Raw genomic sequence first — 21,516 nt, forward strand, 5'->3', positions numbered from 1 at the left:
AGTATTTAGATAAGGGTGAATACTCCACCTATTGTACCATTAATACATATTATATACAAGTATTTAGGTAAGGGTGAACACTCCACCAATTTGTACCATTAATACATATTATATACAAGTATTTAGGTAAGGGTGAACACTACACTTGTTGTACCATTAATACATATTATATACAAGTATTTAGGTAAGGGTGAACACTACACTTGTTGTACCATTAATACATATTATATACAAGTATTTAGATAAGGGTGAATACTACACTTGTTGTACCATTAATACATATTATATACAAGTATTTAGGTAAGGGTGAACACTCCACCTGTTGTACCATTAATACATATTATATACAAGTATTTAGGTAAGGGTGAACACTACACCTGTTGTACCATTAATACATATTATATACAAGTATATAGGTAAGGGTGAATACTCCACCAATTGTACCATTAATACATATTATATACAAGTATTTAGGTAAGGGTGAACACTCCACCAATTTGTACCATTAATACATATTATATACAAGTATTTAGATAAGGGTGAACACTCCACCAATTGTACCATTAATACATATTATATACAAGTATTTAGGTAAGGGTGAACACTACACCTATTGTACCATTAATACATATTATATACAAGTATTTAGGTAAGGGTGAACACTCCACCAATTGTACCATTAATACATATTATATACAAGTATTTAGGTAAGGGTGAACACTCCACCTATTGTACCATTAATACATATTATATACAAGTATTTAGGTAAGGGTGAACACTCCACCTATTGTACCATTAATACATATTATATACAAGTATTTAGGTAAGGATGAACACTCCACCTATTGTACCATTAATACATATTATATACAAGTATTTAGGTAAGGGTGAACACTCCACCTATTGTACCATTAATACATATTATATATACAAGTATTTAGGTAAGGGTGAATACTCCACCTCTTGTACCATTAATACATATTATATACAAGTATTTAGATAAGGGTGAATACTACACCTATTGTACCATTAATACATATTATATACAAGTATTTAGATAAGGGTGAATACTACACCTATTGTACCATTAATACATATTATATACAAGTATTTAGATAAGGGTGAATACTACACCTATTGTACCATTAATACATATTATATACAAGTATTTAGATAAGGGTGAATACTCCACCTCTTGTACCATTAATACATATTATATACAAGTATTTAGATAAGGGTGAATACTACACCTATTGTACCATTAATACATATTATATACAAGTATTTAGATAAGGGTGAATACTACACCTATTGTACCATTAATACATATTATATACAAGTATTTAGATAAGGGTGAATACTCCACCTCTTGTACCATTAATACATATTATATACAAGTATTTAGATAAGGGTGAACACTCCACCTATTGTACCATTAATACATATTATATACAAGTATTTAGGTAAGGGTGAACACTCCACCTATTGTACCATTAATACATATTGTATACAAGTATATAGGTAAGGGTGAATACTCCACCTATTGTACCATTAATACATATTATATACAAGTATTTAGGTAAGAGTGAATACTCCACCTGTTGTACCATTAATACATATTATATACAAGTATTTAGGTAAGGGTGAACACTCCACCTATTGTACCATTAATACATATTATATACAAGTATATAGGTAATGGTGAATACTCCACCTATTGTACCATTAAAGGGCCACTGCAATTCTATTTCTTTCTTTACAATACATGTAATATGTTCATACTGCCCCCTAATGAAAGGAATGTATGATTAAATGTTGATTTACTGCAAGTTGTCACCTCTTCACTTGAAAAATCTGACGAACATTCGCCGCCCCGTTCGAAAGATACAATTTCTAGAACTTGTTGTGACCGAGCCTCCATAGCAATGCATGTTAGGAAGGTGAAGTTCAAGGTTATGTGTTCCTACTATGATGACATAACAGGAATGCTTTCATATGCAAATATAAATTCTCGCTCAGCAGAGGGTGTCATGGATGTGGAAGCAGCATAATTTCTAACTAGATTTTCACTATTCGTGGTCACTTTTTTCTCCTCAGTGCTATAGAAATGGTTGTGGTTGTCGGTGGCCAAATGGTTAAACCACTTGCCTCTTACCACTGCGGTCGGGGTTCGAACCCCATTCAGGGTTCGATTAAAATTTACCATGCTGTAAGTAAGAAGAGTGTCGTTCAGTTTGACTACCGAACAACGCAGGTTTTCCCTGGGTTCTCCGGTTTCCTCCCGCATTAACACTGAACCCATGAGGGATGGCCCTCACTGGACTTCTTGGACAAGTGTTTAAAGGTGCCTGTAAATGGGCTTTATGCCCGTTGGTTTGCCTGAACAAATAAATAAATTTAAAAAAATGTGTTAAGTGGCTATTTTTTATTGGTTTGATGAAAAGTGAAAAATAGAATTGCAGTGGCCATTTAAAACATATTATAAGTATTTAGGTACATACACCAGATACACATTATCTCCAATGAGTTGACACTATTCTGTATGTTGTCAAATAATGATGTCATGAATTTTGTCATTGTCATTTTTTGATAGCCCCAGAAAGTCAAAGGATCGTTCTATGATATACTTTGTGTGTCTACAGTTCATGCTTGGTGCTGCCATATTTGTTTTGATCTTGCATACTATGTATATAATTGCTACCATACTCCGGTCATCATATCGGCAACATAACATAGCCATGCATTGCAATATTGTAAGAGTAGGTCTGTTAGTATCATAACATTGTAACATGTACCAAGGCATCACTGCACTGTACCCCTAGAAATTATTACGCAATTTGGAAGTTTGACGTTTTTACGGACCACTGATGACATATACATAGTGCAGTTGAATTTCTGGGTTGTAGAAGTATGACATTTATATTGTCGATAATTGAAATTTGTTTTAAATGTTTTAAAAGAATAACTACATTTTAATGTTTGTTAGTACAGTAATATTCCTAAATCATTGAGTTGAATTGAGAAATCGGGACTTGCAGCAACACGGAGCACCATATATAAACATTTGCGATGCAAGTGATGAACATATTCAGTTATTCAGAGCCCATAATTTTGTATCTAAAATGATGTTTTTCTTTGGAAAAAATCTGCTTTAAGTGGCTTTTAAATATATTGAGATGAAACCATATAATAATGGGAGACATACTTTATTTTTTGTTTGTTTTACCGGATATGTCTGAATTTGATTGATGAATCCTGTGACTCAAATATTACATGATCAATGCTACACTGTACAAAAAGTGAGATTTAACAGGGTGGGTAAACCATGTGGTAAACATGGTTAAAGTACCATCTTTGTCCATGTTTGTCCTCGTGTGACCATGTTCACACATCTTGTTTACCAACACCTTTGACCAGCAGACTCAGTAGCACTTTTCATACTAAATTACGTAGCCAGTGAAATATCTTCACACATCACAATATGTTACCTTTATACTTTCCATGGGTAAAGAAGGGGATATATGCTCTTTTAGATTGGGGCTATATAGAACTGTGTTTATCCACATTTAGAGAGGGGTCCAAACTTGGACACACATTGGCATTATAGATCTGTGTATCCTCCATGGGGTAAAGTAGGGAGTATGTGGTCATATAGACTGGGGGGGGGGGGGGGGTGTAGAACCATGTTTATCTACATTTAGAAAGAGGTTCAAACTTGGACACACAATGTTAGCATTATATCTTCATATCCTCCATAGGGTAAAGTAAGGGAGTATGTGGTCATTTATGATTTAGACTAGGGTGTATAGAATGCGAAAACAGCTGTTTATATACCATTCTACCTGTTGCTTATTGGGTAATACTAAGATAAACAGCCACATTCGTTCAATATATTAATATTATGATTATTGGAGGTGCTGAAACGGATAACCGAACTGGAAAAACTAGTGTTTCTAAACTTAAAGGTTACAGACTTAATTTGAAATAACAATTTTCAATCTTATGATAGTATATCAGAAGTTTATAGGACTAACGTTCTTCATATTATCGTGAACGAGGCTGCTTGCGTAACCATTGACTAAATTAGCTTAATCCAGATGTTGTGCATTCGCTCGGTCGTTACAAATGCTAATGACCTCAAACTTATGAAATCGGCTTTAGTTACCCGACCCCACTAAGATTTTCACGCCGACCCGTACCTTTTTTTTACGTATTTGAACGAAGTCGCGAAAATCGTGAAGTCTCGCAAGAAATAGTGGGTGCGGAAACTGACACCAACTTAAAAAACAATATAAACCTATTCTTCCAATCTGTAATGGCTGTACATCTGATAGAAAGAAATAAACAACACAGAGACCCTTTGGAAAACAATGGAAAACCTGAACTAGACACTCACACATGAAAAAAATACAAGACAATAAAATAAAAAATCTACCAACCCAACTATTTTAACATTGAATGTAATCGGAACCACACAATTTTTTTTTATTTCGCCTTACATGTATTTCCATTCAGAATTTTTTTGTAATTTTCATTATGAACTCTGAAATGAAGTCAAAATGCATGTACATTTGTCCTCATGTGGCCTTGAAGTTTTCTCACCAATTCTTAGAAAGTTGTCATCATAACTTATAATATTGTGAACCTTGTATCCAACCAAATTATTTTCATACTTTGCCTTATTATTTTACCCTTGGAGTTGCTATGATGAATATGCTGTTTTATAGAGTTTAACTAATGTATTTTTAGTTGGGGTTATTTTCTGTTAAAAGTATGTTTGAGGGTTCAGTACGATTGAGTGAATGATTGTGTAGTCAGGCCTGACGCTGAGTAATTGTGATGTTATGATCGGGAAATATTCATTTATTGGCAATTCATCACACAACATTAAAGGTATACTATGTTAGATGTCTCTAAATTCTTTAAACGTCATTTATTTCTTTTCATATTTGTGTGCATTAATTCACAGTATTTGAATCATTTAGTTCCATTTGTCTCATTTCACATTGTCACATTAGAAGTACATGTGTTCTTTTCATCTTCCAATTCTGAATCATTTATTTGCAATTGTTCATTCCATGTGTGCTTTCATGTGTATGCTGAACTTCAAGTCAAATATATTTGTTCAATTTCGTTGGTCTTGTTTTTTACTGCTAATGGTTGAGGTGTTACTATTTACTTATTTTATTTCTTAACTTCAACCCCTCTAAATGAATAAGGTTACATTTGTTTGGTAGTTGATTTGAAGTGATTTCTTATCTCATCAAACGCGTTGCATCGCTAAAGGACCCACTTGGATATTTGTCACCTCTGCACATCAAGGCGAAAATGCTAATGCTGTGGTCTATTCGTAAGGTAATTAAAAGTTCAATGTACAGTTGAAGGTGACAAGTTCATTGCTAAAAGTTTCCAAACGATAAGATGTGGCTGTATAGTGTTAAAAGCACTTGAAAAGTCAAAGAACATTAATCTGATTGAACTTCCAGGTTTTTCTGAATGAGAATATACATTATTTAAAACATGTAACATCACATCCTTCTATACCCCTGTTCTTACGATAGGCAAACTGTAATGGGTCAATAAAATCAGAGACTATAACTATTAACTTATTTGTAAAACTACTCGTTCACAGACTTGCATAACGGCAGACGTCAACGCAACTGGTCTAAGATCGTTCATTGATGATATCACAGCTTTCTTTGGGACAGGAACAATATGAGAAGTTTTCCATGACATCGGAGCTAAGTCATGTTGAAAGCACAAATTGAATATGACAGACAGAATACGAGCAAGTTGATCAGCGCACAAGTTCAGAACACAGTGAGTAAAATTATCAGGCCCCGACGCTTTGTTTGGGAGCACACTGGAGCACCCGAAGCACCTCTTCCTTGTCGGTCGAGAGACGGTCGCCATCAGTGATATTTGAGGACGCTGCTCTCAGTTCATTCCTGATTGCTATGCTCGAAAGAGAAAACATAGCAATCAAACCTGTTATAGAATGCATTTAGTTCGTTTGCACGAGTTGTTGAATTGTCTCCTGTAGCATTGGTGTTTTGCTACCATCAGAGTAACCACTCATAAGTTTCAGTACATTCCATCTACAGCTGAATGAAACTACTACTTAGGGGTAGAACAGAAGTCTCTCTGTACAGCTCAGAGTAAAAATGGAGGTGTACAGTCGATTTCAGTGTGCAGGAAAACTGATGTAATAAAACATGACAAAAGTTACACTTGATCAATATATTGCTCAAAGTAATGTAGTTGGAAAGATTGTGATGAATTGGTTGATTTAATGTTGGTAGGGATAAGCTTATTGGGACCTACAATGAGTGAACATGATAGTCAAGATTTTGATGGTGATAAAATAGTATCACAGTATTGACTCATAGGACTAAAATAATAAGACAGACATTAAGAGAAATATATAGACAAACAAATTAATATTTTCAATGTTTAAAGTTTGTGGCTAATGACTTTTCCATTTGGCTGATTTGAAAATGAACAATGTTATTCTAATGGCTATGACGGTTTTGTTTTTTAAACCAACAGCTGCAGTGTTGACTGTCTTTAAAATGTGTTGTGACATATTGTGAGAGATCTTGTTAATTACTTTTCATCCGTGTCAGAGAATTAGATGTCATTCAATAAAATAAATATTGATGGTCAACACCCCTGGAAAATAACCCCAATCAATACAAGTACACTGGAAACTGATGGAAAACCCAGGGAAAACCTTGGAATTTTTTTTTTACTCCAAGTGTTTGAATCCTGCTTTCCTTACCTTCAGGGTTAATTATCAAAATCAAGCCAATTTCTGTCTATCACAGACACATTGTAGAATTGAAATAACGCCAATTTCTTTTAAAACATGTTTACAAGTAATATTGAAAAAAAAGAACTATAGGCAAGCATCATTTTGGTGACAATAAGTCTGAAACTTATGTCGAGAAACAAGTGTATGTGTTTCAGTAGTAAGGCATCATTTTACATCGGCTAGCACACATTTAGGCAAAATGATGGAAATAGAAAAAACACACAAGATTGTCACAAATGATAGACCTTCAGAGTGTTTTGTTTGTTTATAACTTTAAAATCAGGGTTGTCGGTTGTGCCGAGTGGTGAAACCACTTTCCTCTTACCACTGTGGTTGGGGTTCAAACCATTCGTTGTTTAGTTTGACTCTACTGAACAATGCAGGTTTCCCCGTGTACTCCGGTTCCCCTTGCATTATCAAACACTGAATCCATGAGGGATGACCCTCACTGGATTTCTTGGCAGATAAGTGTTTACTTAGAGAACTATCCAGTATAATTATTTTTATTATTATTTTTATTATGTACTTGAAATACATTCTCAGGTGTGTAAAAAGAAGTGCAATATGTCACATCTTGATAGGACAAACAATTTATTATACCAGAAGTGAAATTGAAAATTCTCTTGTCCATTGACAAGTGACCTTTGAAAAAAAAATTGAAGCCTGCAGGTGCAAAGCATAGTCCCAGGTGAACATTTTTGTTGCCCAACTTCAGTTTGAGCACTGTGTTGACATAAGAGATTATATAGTATTTAAAGCCTTATCACTTTGCTTAAAGGATACTATCTATAGTATTGTAATCAAGATTTGGACTGAGTTGTTAAATGGTGCTAATGCCAAGCAAAGTGATATTATCCTTAGGTAGGTGGATGAGAGTCACGCATGTATTGCTAATATTCATAGATATCTCCCTCCAGGTGTACACTTTTCACCACTCTCATGACTCCTTTCCTTTACTTCTTAGCCAAGGGAAAAGACAACATAACATAGCCGACTACCCAGTTTGTAAGGGCCACTCAGTATACATCTCGAGTACCAATATCTAATGTCACAATGTCTCACATTGATACTTTACCAACCAAATTTGATAATTGCATTACAATCTACTCTCCCTAGCTCCCATGTCTTTCAATGCAAAATACACTTTACCATCAATACCTCAAAACTATAACTCAGGAATATTGTCATAGCCGACACTTTTCCCGGATTTTGCATGTGCAAAAACGGCAACAATCTCTTGACGAGTAAAATTTGCATTCATTGATACATGGCTCTCATATATCGGGAGTTCATATATTCTTTTAATGCACTTTTAGCACAACTGAACTGATTATTTTTTCTTGAGTGCTTGGAAATATCCTGTGTCAACACACAATTTTGCCAGTATAAAGACTGCTACTTCCACTAATTCCTTTTGGCTCAGGTGTGTTACTTGTTGTCTGCTAAAGGGCCTCCATGCCTTTCATCTATTTATACATGGCACTCCTATGGACCTTTCATAATTTGTTATACAGTACTTATGGTGTGATGTACAAAGGCAGATAATTTCCACCCGAATGGTACTGTGTATTGCTCACATACCAAATCCCAGCACATTTGAAACCCAAAAGCTTTCTGTCGTGTGATATTTTAACATGGTCATACCAACTTTTGTCATCACATTTGAAGTGAAAAATCTCCTTGTTCTAGATATCTTGTAACTTCCACCCATTGATCTAATTTGAAGTCCTCCTATTTTATCCAGAGACTCAGGTATCTCATATCAATGCACATACATGGTTTAAAGGCATAACTAATAGTGGTGGTGGGTCCTTTCCAACTTTCCCTCACACTGATAGTGCTCCAGACTTTAATCTGTCTGATATAGTTGTAGAAATAAACTGGCCAAAGTCTTTACATCCAGGACTGTTTTGAAGTACTATAAGTGATGGGTATGAATGATTATAAGACTTGCTCTGAAAATTTCCCTTACAAGGAGTCACATAGTGAGATACCTATATTCCCTCTGATAGCCAGTCTATGATTTGTTTTTCACAACTATTGTCAACTTGTCCCACGTATGTACGTGATTATGTATTTTAACGGCTATTAAATCATTTTGGTTTCTTAATGTCATGTACCAGGGAGATATGTTGATTTTTTCCCTAGGCTACTGCTTCAACATCCGAGACGTAGAGTCATGCCTGGGTGCACCCTCAACAGACACCCAAGAGAAGGTTTCACATTACTGCACATTTATATTCCATTTCCCACATTGGAATATCGAACTGAAAGAAAATTTTAACACCCCTTTTAATTACATGTAGAAGGCACCCCAGACAGGATCCTACAAAAGGCAGGCTGTCATAAGGCAATGCCTTTTGGTGATCACACCCCTGTCTCAGAGTACTAATATCTTAACTTACAAGCTCACACTCAAATAGAGAACACATGAATGAAATTTATTCAAGGTTTAATTTTAATGACTCCATCTCACAGGGAATTTTTTCTTTACAATATCTGGCGAAGTTCCTAACAATACCACAAACATAACATTTCAAATATCTGGGTTTTACATCCACGTCTTCTCTGTAGTTTTTGGCCGGACAATATGGAGTATGATTAGTATAATGGGTAGGCCACTTCCCATGTTGAAGGAACTTAGACACTTTTGATGCAATTTCTTCCTCTTCTTTATTTCCCAACAACAGAATGATAAGGTGCCCTGCTTCTTGCCCAAAATCATTTGTCTCAAATATGGCCAGCACTGCTTAATCCATTCAGTATTTGTGTGGCCTTGTGTTCCATGTTGGTGTTTGTGCTAGCTCCATCACCTTTTGTAGAGCATTGTCCACAGATGTAGCGTTTGCCGTCTTTTTCTAATTCCTCTAATTTCTTTTGTAGTCCGTCCAACTGCAGCTGCACCTGCAACATATAAAGTACACTCTTAGTACATATTCTACAGTTCCAAACTGCTTCTCACTTTCCCTCACAGGGAAGTCTTTGTCCCTCATTGACTATAAAATGCCTTGACTCACATGGTACATAGTATTCTACAATTCACATCTAATTCTCACTTTCCCTCACAGGGAAGTCTTTGTCCCTCATTAGTCCCCGCGGACGAAGTCCGGAACGGGGACTTATGGATTGGGTTCCGTCTGTCCGTCCGTCCGTCCGTCCGCAGCTGTTTCTTGGAGATGCCTGGACCGATTTTTTTCAAACTTGGTACAGGAGCAACATACTATGGCATACATATGCACGTCAATTTGTTTTATGATACGATCCAATATGGCCGCCTAGCAACCATTTTGTTTGCGAATTTTTCCTGTCTAAAGCCATAACTCAGACATGCTTGAACAGATCTCATTTAAAGTTGGTATTAGGACAGTGTTCTATGACATACATGTGCATATCCATTTTCATTGTGATACGATCCAATATGGTTGCCTGGTAGCCATTTTGTTTGCGAATTTTCCATGTCCAAAGTCATAACTCAGACATGCTTGAACAGATCTCATTCAAAGTTGGTATTAGGACAGTGTTCTATGACATACATGTGTATATCCATTTTCGTCGTGATACGATCCAATATGGCTGCCTGCCAGCCATTTTGTTTGTGAATTTTCCATGTCCAAAGCCATAACTCAGACATGCTTAAACAGATCTCATTCAAAGTTGGTATTAGGACAGTGTTCTATGACATACATGTGCATATCCATTTTCGTTGTGATACGATCCAATATGGCTGCCTGGCAGCCATTTTGTTTGCGAATTTTCATGTCCAAAGGCATAGCTCAGACATGCTTGAACAGATCTCATTTAAAGTTGGTATTAGGACAGTGTTCTATGACATACATGTGCATATCCATTTTCATTGTGATACGATCCAATATGGTTGCCTGGTAGCCATTTTGTTTGCGAATTTTCCATGTCCAAAGTCATAACTCAGACATGCTTGAACAGATCTCATTCAAAGTTGGTATTAGGACAGTGTTCTATGACATACATGTGTATATCCATTTTCGTCGTGATACGATCCAATATGGCTGCCTGCCAGCCATTTTGTTTGTGAATTTTCCATGTCCAAAGCCATAACTCAGACATGCTTAAACAGATCTCATTCAAAGTTGGTATTAGGACAGTGTTCTATGACATACATGTGCATATCCATTTTCGTTGTGATACGATCCAATATGGCTGCCTGGCAGCCATTTTGTTTGCGAATTTTCATGTCCAAAGGCATAGCTCAGACATGCTTGAACAGATCTCATTTAAAGTTGGTATTAGGACAGTGTTCTATGACATACATGTGCATATCCATTTTCATTGTGATACGATCCAATATGGTTGCCTGGTAGCCATTTTGTTTGCGAATTTTCCATGTCCAAAGTCATAACTCAGACATGCTTGAACAGATCTCATTCAAAGTTGGTATTAGGACAGTGTTCTATGACATACATGTGTATATCCATTTTCGTCGTGATACGATCCAATATGGCTGCCTGCCAGCCATTTTGTTTGTGAATTTTCCATGTCCAAAGCCATAACTCAGACATGCTTAAACAGATCTCATTCAAAGTTGGTATTAGGACAGTGTTCTATGACATACATGTGCATATCCATTTTCGTTGTGATACGATCCAATATGGCTGCCTGGCAGCCATTTTGTTTGCGAATTTTCATGTCCAAAGGCATAGCTCAGACATGCTTGAACAGATCTCATTTAAAGTTGGTATTAGGACAGTGTTCTATGACATACATGTGCATATCCATTTTCGTCGTAATACGATCCCATATGGCTTTCTGGCAGCCATTTTGTTTGTGAATTTTCCATGTCCAAAGCCATAACTCAGACTCCATTTTCATCGTGATATGATCCCCCATACCCAACCAATCCTTTATTGTTGGAGGCATATTCCATGTCCAACAAGCACACACAACATATCTAAGTCTGTTTGTTTTAGGTTCACAAATGTTGTTGCGTGATCAGAGTAGTGATAATTCCTTAAAACCCAATTATAGCGAGGACTATGTCATTCTCAATGACTTGTTGACTGTAAAATGCCTTGACTCACATGGTACATATTATTCTACAATTCACATCCAATTCTCACTTTCCCTCACAGGGAAGTCTTTGTCCCTCATTGACTATAAAATGCCTTGACTCACATGGTACATAGTATTCTACAATTCACATCTAATTCTCACTTTCCCTCACAGGGAAGTCTTTGTCCGTCATGGACTATAAAATGCCTTGACTTGCGTTATACATCTTAATTTGATTTTAGGCACTTTAACGTCTACTCCGTTTTACTCTGAGACTCTTAAATTTATAATTACATACGTGCAAATACACATTATATATATTTTTTTCTTCTAGCCCCCCCCCCCCCTCCCCCTCCCCCATTCAAAATCAATTGGACATCCACATCAGTGTTCTCTATATGAATACTACTACGCAGTAGTCAGTGTGCCACCAGACAGAGAAACTTGACCATGTAGTACACATGATGTTTATACTTCAGATCACCTCCAGTCAGTAATGTGCTGATGAAACTAGTACTGTACATGTTTTTATGAGTGCAAGTTCATGGGCGATATTCATAAAAAAAAAACTATAAGATACGCACGAAATCAAAGTTTCAATATTCAGTAAATCTTTTCACGAACATGACGGTATGTATTCGAAATTTATTGTGATGGACGCATGGACGTAATATTGTAACAGTCCTGGGTTAACAGTAAATCTTTGAGGAAGATTATTGTACAATTGTGTGACTTTCAAAGCAGTTAGACTTTCTTTTTGGTTTTTGCACGTCGACAAACTAACAGTACAACTTACAAGCTCATGCTTGACGGCCATGGTAGGGCCAAGAAATACTGTTGAATTTCCGGGTTGCGGAAGTGCAGTTTTGACTTTTATATCATCAAATAACGGGATTTGTTTTATATATTCTAAAACAACAACTAATTTTTTGTGTTTCTCAGTACAGTAACATTCCTAAATGATGGGGTTGAGTTGAGAAATCGCAATGTTCGGCAACACGTGGCGTGATGCATGATGTCGGTAGATAAACATAGAGACGCAAGTGATGAACGTATTCAGTTATTCCTAGCCCGAAATTTCGTTATATAAATGACGTTTTTTAGGTGAATTCTAAATCAATCAAATCAAACGATATATTAATGCGAGACAAGCTTTAGTTTATAATTTGTTTTTATGGACAATGTTCGAATTCAACTGACGAATCCTGCGACTCGAATCTAACATGATCAATGCACCGTTCACCAGCCAGACGAAAATGGTCGACATGTTTGTTGACTAGCCGAGAAGTGCATAAGGAAGTTGTGAGGCAGTCCGAATAAATAGATGTAAAATCCGACGTTTCGAATAAAAATTCTTCTTCAAGGTATTTTTAGGCAAGACATATTAGGTAAACATCTGAATATATCTGAAACACTTAGTTGACTAGCCGACTATATGAATGCCATAGAAGGCATCTAATGAATAACATTGAAAAAAGTAAGCGTGAAACTGATTTGCACAGGAAAGAAAATCTTTTTGTTTCGTTATTTTTTTCACGATGAAGACTACGCGTAAATGGTCGTAGTTTGGGCTTATGAATAACGAACAATAGGTGTTTACTTTTTATTGTCTACAACCTAAAGTACATGAATATGCGTTGAGACTTATGAATATTCACCGTAGTACATCGTAACTACTAGTAGCTACTCGTCTTTACTCGTTACGACGCGTAATTACGATGCTTTTGATTTCGATGTCGCCCCTAAGTGACTAAAGGTTCATAAAATGTATGCAAATATGCCTAGCAACAGGACCGCACCCATAGCAACAGCTAAGTGATGGTTTATATTGCAATGATGAAAAGTGGGAAGGGTGGGCAAGTTACTGAAAATTCCAAAAATGAATGCAAATATCCCTAGCACCAAGGCCATGTCCATAGCAACAGCCGAATACAGTTGTGCTGCAATGCCATTAGCCCTATTTTTGAAATCTACCTGCACCGGCAGAATTAATTAACTTTTCACCACTCGCAAGTGGTGTATTTTGCCACTTGCTACTCGCAACTTTCACTCGCATCATGCATATTTTGTACCTTGTACCTGGATAATTTGAGCCCTGGAAGTAACCAAGCTTGTATTTATGGGAGTCGACAGGTTGGCCAGACGAGTGTAAGCCTAGCAACACCATGAGGGGGGCGATACAGCACATGGCTGGTAATGATTCTCTCTGTGCAACCCTCGGAACCGCGACATTTTTTTAAGAGTCAGAAGCCCAGCACACATTCTCATTGAGACCTCAGAGGTATCAAGGTTTAACATTGTTGGGAGGGAAGTGGGTAATAAAGATTTTGAAGTAATCTGTAATCAGTAAAGTAAAGGCAGCAATTAATGGTAGGTGATTAGTGAGGTTATTACAATAGGCTTCTGTTAGTCTGTTATTCTGCAGTAAATATGTAAATGAGTTATGCTGTGTGCTGCAGTCACGCCACATCATCTGCGACGGTCTCTGCTTCCACCATATGTGTATTAACGCCACATCATCTGCGACGGTCTCTGCTTCCACCATATGTGTATTATCTTGGATTTGGTTCGTATTGCCACTGCCTCTTCATTATAACGGCCACCATTTTATCAAGTCATGCCTTCAGTACTGTATAGCGCTGCCACCTTTAGCACTGCCACATTGATGAACATTGGAAAGAATGTCATCAGCATCTCTATTGTCTAAAGTGAATACCAATATGGAACAAACTCAAGAATCTGAATATATGCAAGACCCCGGATACCAAGAGAGGCTGTACTGCCGGCAGACTGAAGCAACATATCCTATTGAAACGATCATCTGTTAAAGAACTATCAACCGACTGATTCTGTATCAGTTATGTCTTGTCAAGATTCCTGTCACTCAAAGCCTTAAACGTAAAACAACTGTTACAGAAACATTATTCACGAGTACTTAATTCAGTTGACTTGTTCTCCATGTCTGTAGAACTTATGGAGGTTCGTATAAAAACTCAATTGTCGTATGTCATATTTGTTGTCGTCTACCATCCTCCGCCAAACAAATCTAATGGTTATACCATTGATCATATTATCACCCATGTACTACTACCGTTGCTGACGCTCAAGTGGAACCAGTCTACACCATGTCAAATCACTTTCTATCAATCACCCCTACCTCTACAGAGACACTCGAAAATGTATAAGCATGAGATGTTTCAAAGGTTTCTCTGCTGATTATTTGCATCTGACTTCATTTCCCGTTGTACTCAAACACTGGAAAATGTTGATTATCACCCAAACTTGACTCACTCTATCATATTCTTCATGATACACATGATTATCATGCTCCTCTGCGGAAACGATTGGTTCCTAACATTACTGATTACTGATTCCATCTTCGAGGAAAGCAAGGATGAAAGCTGAGAGAGCCTGGAGAAAATCTGAACTGGAAATGCATGCCAAATATACAGAGAACTTCAAACAAATGTGCAAAAAGTTAAAGCTGCCAAGAAAAGTTACTATGCCGGCCTGGTTGAAAACTGCTGGAGTTCAGAAAAAGCTCTTCACTGGACTTCATGGACATACAAAAACTCATACATTACCCGATCATAATGACTCTGTTGAACTTGGAGATTGGTTTGCCCAGTTTTTCTATGCCGATGACTCTAATTTGTCTTTCCCCCTTACAAATTACGATGATACACTTAGAAATCTTGAATCATGTATTTCCAATGTCAGAGCTTGGATGTCTTCAAATTTTCTTTGCCTTAATGACAGATAAAACTGAATTTGTTATTTTTTGCTGGAAATTATGACCCTGCTTACAATGGCACACAAAATATTCGTTTTGGTGATGCGTTGATTTCTGCCCAGTGTCAGGCAAAGAGCCTTGTAGCCAGCCTTGATTCTTGTCTCTCTGTGAATTAAGCCTCATGTTAGCCAGATTTATTGTTCTTCCATGTTTCATATTTGCTGTATTACTCCTGTACGTATGGGGAGTAAACAAATCAATATATTACTGCCTAACTCAAACTTCTATACATAGAGAGTGTACTCAAATGTCTAACCAAATATAATCATTTGCAAGCATTCTTGTAAGGAAGGTGACCTTTTGACCTTGACCTTGAACTTCTGGGTCAGTTGCCAGTATCGATCTATTCTTGTATATTGCATGCAGTCTGTCACATTTATGTATGGCCAATTTCTTTCAAAGTGATGTTTAGTGGTAATGCAGAACAAGAAAATAAATAAACAACTAAATAATGAACAAAATAAGAGAAACATAATTCATAGATTACTTTTGGTGTTGAAATAACTTTTATGTGAATGGTGGCCATGCTTGTAATGAACAATGAACCTTATTTGTAGAAATAAAATCATGATTTACTGTATAAACTGGAAAATTACAGTAGATAGTCAAGTGTGTATACTCCAATACAGTGAGGTGTATCCCTACCTTTTAGGTATTGGCCTTTGACTTTGACATTGACCTTCAGGATCGTTGTCAAAATCAAGCTATCTTTTGCATATTGCAGTGACACTTAGTGGTATTTAAGTGTGCTCTTAAAAGCCTTTGTATCAGAATTTTCACCTTGACCTGTGTGCTCAAAGTCAAATATCAAAACAAAGTTCAGAACAGGTTTGTACACAAATAACATGCATGGGCCACTTTCATGCAAACCTGGAACAAATGTCAGGTATAGAAGTCAACATATGCACATTACTTTGCTTTGCTTTGTTACCTTCACAATAATGACCAATTGAGTGGCCGACAGTCAGAGGAATACATGTTTCACCCACTTACACAGGAAGCTTAGATAATAGATAGAAACCTCATTTGGATGTCTATCCTCGTATTATTCATGATGAGCTCTCTTGAAGTATGCATGTGTATGTCTGAATGCATGGACCAGTTTTGACCAAACCTGCCACAACTGTCAGATACTGTAGTACAAATATGTATACCACTCTATAAGTGGTTCATCTAAATATATAAAAGACATATTTTTCAAAAATATCCCAGAGGAATAAGGAGAAACATTTGGAATGTGAAGGCTTGTTATTTACCTAACTAAAGAACTAATCAATAAACTAACTTGCTAACAAACTAACAAACTAATTAACTAACTACATGATGCAAGTTTTCACACTTCCAACAAATTTCTTACTTATTGCTATTCTGAATGTTTAAAGACAAATGTTACTGCCATTAATTAGGTCCTTATTGTGTATATAACTAGACTACAGTATCTGACAGTTGTGCATGATTTGGTTTATGCCGGTCCATTCATTCAGAGGTATACATGAACACTATGGATAATTTCAATTTCATCTAAGCATACATTTCAAGCTGAAGTTTTTAAGGTTTCAATAAAAAGCTCATCATGCATGGATGATAAGATTGTAGACACTCAAATGATGTCACTATCTATTAAGCTTAAAGAGTCAGTAGAGAAAAATACATTTTAATGACAAACATGTCCACCATTCCACCATTTTTGCCAAGGTCACAAAACAAAGTAATATGTATATGTACCTGACATTTGTCCTAAGTTTGGTGGGAATCAGCTATTCATGCCAGACATGTATATATATACTTGTCAGACTAACTACACAGTCGGTCAGTCAGTCAGTCAGTCAGTCAGCCACCTTGATTAAATTCTTCTGTTAGCCAGTAATTAGTGTGCTTGTTATAGTTGTGGGAACCCCCCCCCCCCTCCCATTTTACTCAATGACAGCCGTCTTTTTAGTGAACAATTGTGATTTACTATTTAACTCAAAAGCATTAATACACGAAGACTATATTAATCTATTATCTATTTGAGGGGGAGTATGTTGTCAATGGAGATGTTGTAGTTAAAAATCAATATTTACTTATAACTCAAAAATTGAAATACATACAGACTCCATTCGAGTGTCTGCCCCATATTATCAGCAAGCTGTCTTTTCAGATTTTGACCTTGACATTGTACTTCAGGGTCAGTTATCTAAATCAAGTCATTTCTTGTAATGAGTTTTAGAAGTATGATATGAGTGAGTTTACAGAGATCAAAAAAGGAGTGTGACAAGGATGTTTGTTTTCCCCGGACCTCTTCAACCTTTATAGTGAAATGATTTGTGAGAATTAAACGAAAACAGTGGTTTTGTAATTGGTGGACATAATGTTAACAACTTACGGTATGCAGATGACACAGTATTGGTTTCTGAATCTCAAGAGAAACTACAAGAACTGTTAGACAAAGTTGAAGAGGGGAGCAAGAAAAAAGGATTGTCAATCAATTGCATGGTGGGAAGCAAAAGTGAAAGCCCAAAGTTTGAATTGAAGGTTGGTGGAGCATAAATTACAGGCAACAGAAATGTGGTTTTACAGAAGAATGATGAAAATATCATGGCTGATCACATAACAAATGAGGAGGTTTTAAGAAGAGCTGGCACACAGAAGAAACTGATGAAAACCATTAGAGAAAAGGACAGCTCAAGTTCTTAGGACACATTATGAGGAAAGAAGGATTAGAAGAATTAATGCTAACTGGTCATGTAAATGGGAATTGAAGTAGAGGAAGACAACGCATGACATACCTCAAAAGCTAAAAGTAAATGGATGGAAGAACGAATTCCTAAAACAGAAGTAGCAGAGTTAAAAATTCTCAGAACAGCAAAGGACAGAAATCTGTGTAGATCCATGGTCACTAACATTCTTAAAGGATATGACAGATAGAGAGAGAGAGAGAGAGAGGGGGGGGGGGGGGGAATATCACTTCGTTATTTTATGATGTCCGCTTTAGTATTCACATTCCACATGATTTAGATATATAGAAAGTTTGAGTTAAAGTCCACTTTAACTAAAAATTGATAAACTTAATAATTATTTATTAAGCAGGTATTTAAGTAGTGGATAGGTAGGTAGACCGACAGGTAGGTAGGTGTAAGATAAATATGTAGGTAGGTTGGTATTTAAATTATAGGTAGGTGGGTGGGTTAGTAGGTAGGTAGGTAGGTAGGTAGGTAGGTAGGTAGGTAAGCTGGTATTTAAATTGTAGGTAGGTAGGTAGGTAGGTAGGTAAGCTGGTATTTAAATTGTAGGTAGGTGGGTGGGTTAGTAGGTAGGTAGATAGGTAGGTAGGTAAGCTGGTATTTAAATTGTAGGTAGGTAGGTAGGTAGGTAGGAAAGTAGGTAGGTAGGTAGGTAGGCTGGTATTTAAATATTAGGTAGGTAGGTAGGTAGGTAGGTAGGTAGTCTGGTAGGGAGGTAGGTAGGCTGGTATTTAAATATTAGGTAGGTAGGTTGGTATTTAAATATTAGGTAGGTAGGTAGGTAGGCTGGTATTTAAATATTAGGTAGGTAGGTGGGTAGGTAGGTAGGTAGGCTGGTATTTAAATATTAGGTAGGTAGGTGGGTAGGTAGGGAATTAGGTAGGCTGGTATTTAAATATTAGGTAGGTAGGTAGGTAGGTAGGTAGGCTGGTAATTAAATAATTGGTGGGTAGGCCGTTAGATAGATATAAGATAGGTAGGCAGGCGGGTAGTAGGTAGTTAGGCATTGAGGGAAGTGGGTAGGTAGGTATAGTTAGTTAGGCTGGCAGGTAGGTTTTCTCCCTTCAATGGTTTGTCTTGACCTTTTTGTTCTTATTTGGCATGTTTGCTGGGCTTTTCAATGACTCAAAAAATCTCGCGGTTTGGAGTGTTCCGCAGACAAGATTAAATTCCAGCCATGTGCTGTATTGCATTCACCCTCATGGTGTTGTTAGGCTTCACTCATGTGGGCTAATCTGTCTACTCCCATAAATACAAGCTTGGTCACTTCCAGGGCTCAAATTATCCAGGTACAAGGTACAAAATATGCATGATGCGAGTGAAAGTTGCGAGTAGCAAGTGGCGAAATACACCACTGGCGAGTGGTGAAAAGTTACGCTTGAGAATGGTGACAATGTATCACTTGCGAGTAGTGAAAAGTGACGCTTGTGAGTGGTGACAATGTATCACTTGCTAGTATAAAACCGTGTCTAGCATTCTGTGGCTCTCACAGCTCTCATATCAACCCCAACAGGGACTTGGCCAGGAGATCGGTCCCGCTGGTTAAATAGTGCTGCTTTCCCGTAACTTTATCGATATAGCTAGTGACTACAGTGACTTCGAGCTTTGTCTTACTGTGGAATGATGCTACCTTGCACTGAAGGACTGCCCAAGCTTTCTGCTGTGAAATGGTGAGGTTCTCCATGGTACATTCATGTTGGAAAGAATGAGAGAAATGATCTTCCTCACCCTACAGTCAAACTTTTATACCATTTCTTTGTTATCACCCGGAATAATAGCGTAGTTGTTTTATAAATTGGCATAATAACATTAAAAAAATGTCGCAGAGTTGACTATTGTCTGCCGGTAGCTTTTTAGAGGTTGGAGGCGTGAATGGCAATTCTTATATTGTTTCACTAACTTTCATGGAACCGAAACGGTAATTATTCCATAGACAGAAGACCCTTTTACTCTCTATGGTTATTCAGACAAGAAGCTTGGATTTAAAAAAAAAAAAATTAAAAAAATGAATAATTATATCGACGCTGACAACACAGAACTTCGACTGAAATTCAACTGCGGTCGTACGTGATCAAATAGGTCATTTGAGTTCATTTGCGTTCCGACAAGTTTTACCCATGAGTTCGTGTAAGCATGGAAGTATAACCCCACAAGGTTTTTAAACAAATATTCGTGGTCTTGTAACAAACGGAGAGTTTATAGCAAACAATGGAATGATGACAACAGACTAACCGGCGATGTTGTTGAACGAAAAAACTTTATGATTTGAAGTAACTTTATCGTAAGACCGCCAAACACTGGCCGTAGTTTATTAGTCAAAGCAGTGTATACAATGAATAAAACTTGGGAGATACGAGGGCCTTGGTGCGAATTGTCAATCGACTACTTGATCACGGTAAAACTTGAGTGGAGTTTGTGGAGTTGGGAAGACAACAATTTTGGACATCAAGAAATTAAAAGACAATTAAGTTACATGTACGTGAATTCGCAACTAAGATGGCCATTAACACGACATGGCTAGAACTAGCTCTGGGTGTATGCTGGGTTTTTCGACATGTCTCCAGAGCTGCGGTAGAACCATGGATGTATTAGTGAGATATATCCATGGATGTACAAAGCCCAACGGGTCTTGCTCCGGATGTTTATGTAGCGTTGATCGACTCGAGTAGCGTTGAGCTATCGAGTAGCATCGTAAATTCATTCAGTGTTCTTGGTCGAACGCGACTACTAATACTTTCCTCATCCATAGGAATTTCATTTTTTATTCATCTAAAAAGCATGTCCCCCAAGACGTTTGGATAATGGACAGTTTACACACAGTGGCTTCGGGAAGTACAACGGTAAGTACAACGTTACTATTGGTACTATCGTACTTACCAAAGCCACCATGCTGCTACCTAGCTAGCGAGGCCAATCACGAGGCTCCAATCACTGGTAACACTGTCGATGTCATGCCATCACGATCATCAAACATCAAACCTTTAACCATTAGCCACTCGCAAGTCATACATTGTCACCACTCGCAAGCGTCACTTTTCACTACTCGCAAGTGATACATTTCACCACTCGCAAGCATCACTTTTCACCACTCGCAAGTAGCACATTTCGCCACTTGCTACTCGCAAGGTACGCCAGTGCAGGTAGATTTCAAAATTGAGGTG

The sequence above is a fragment of the Glandiceps talaboti genome, chromosome 6 (assembly GCF_964340395.1).
Source record: "Glandiceps talaboti chromosome 6, keGlaTala1.1, whole genome shotgun sequence".
In the NCBI taxonomy this organism is placed as follows: Eukaryota; Metazoa; Hemichordata; class Enteropneusta; family Spengelidae; genus Glandiceps; species Glandiceps talaboti.